Source organism: Micropterus dolomieu, unplaced genomic scaffold (assembly GCF_021292245.1).
Source record: "Micropterus dolomieu isolate WLL.071019.BEF.003 ecotype Adirondacks unplaced genomic scaffold, ASM2129224v1 contig_2099, whole genome shotgun sequence".
Classification (NCBI taxonomy): Eukaryota; Metazoa; Chordata; class Actinopteri; order Centrarchiformes; family Centrarchidae; genus Micropterus; species Micropterus dolomieu.
Genome location: NW_025731089.1, coordinates 1 through 832, shown reverse-complemented (window position 1 = coordinate 832; position 832 = coordinate 1). Strand labels below are relative to the sequence as shown.

The 832-nt window shown below is 47.8% G+C and overlaps 1 non-coding gene across 1 annotated transcript; it reads right to left on the bottom strand.

Moving 5' to 3' along the window:
* Positions 1 to 662: 662 nt before the first annotated feature.
* LOC123964379 lies at positions 663 to 775 on the bottom strand. Its single transcript, XR_006823425.1, has one exon. It is a non-coding gene; the product is annotated as a U5 spliceosomal RNA (small nuclear RNA).
* Positions 776 to 832: the final 57 nt, after the last annotated feature.

Here is an 832-nt window from a genome sequence, read left to right as displayed (position 1 = left end):
CCTCGACATAACAAGGGTTTTCCCATCTTTTTCTTTGAATGTAAATCTGACACTGTGGTGCCTCCTCATGCCGGCATGGTTGGCCGCCATGGTGGAGGCACCACAATGTAAAAGTGGTAAAAGAAGCTAAAACACCTAAAATAGTCTAAAACCAAGTCAACTAAAATAAGGTAAAAGAATGCTCTAAAAAGAGCAATAAAAGCTACTAGAAATGTTAGAAAGGTGAATAAAACACACTTACCTTGTCTTGTTTGGCCTGGTCAAGATGTTATTCCGGCAGAGTACAGGTAAGCAGTCCTCTGAACCAATGAATTCCTTTGTGTGAAACAATTTCAACTACAACAAAATTGAAATTTTCTTCACAAGGAATAATGTGAGTATCCTCCCAAAAACCTGGTAACACTTAACCACAAACAGGCAAAAGTTGTATCCAGACACAGGAGGCGATCGCAGTCTTAGCCAAAAGACCGAGAAGCGATAACCCCAACTGGTTGCTTCCAGCGCCCACCTCCCGGAGCAGTTCTCCCCCTGCCGTGGCGCAGTGGTTTCAACTGCGCATAACAACGGCTGCGTCTCAGCACCTCCGCCCGAGCGCTCCTCGTCGCACCGCTCAACCTCGGCGAGGGCGGCGTTTTATTTCCTTTTCACAAACGCACGAGGCTCGGCCACACGGCAGAGCCTGCCAAAAATAGTTTTAACTCATTGGCGTCCCTCTCCACGGAAGTCTTTAGTAAAAGGCAAAAGACTTGTACGTTATGAAGAGAAACCCGAGTAAGTACAGGCCCCTCCTCCAGAGCCGCCGACGAGCCTAGTCGTCCCGGTCACTACCCTC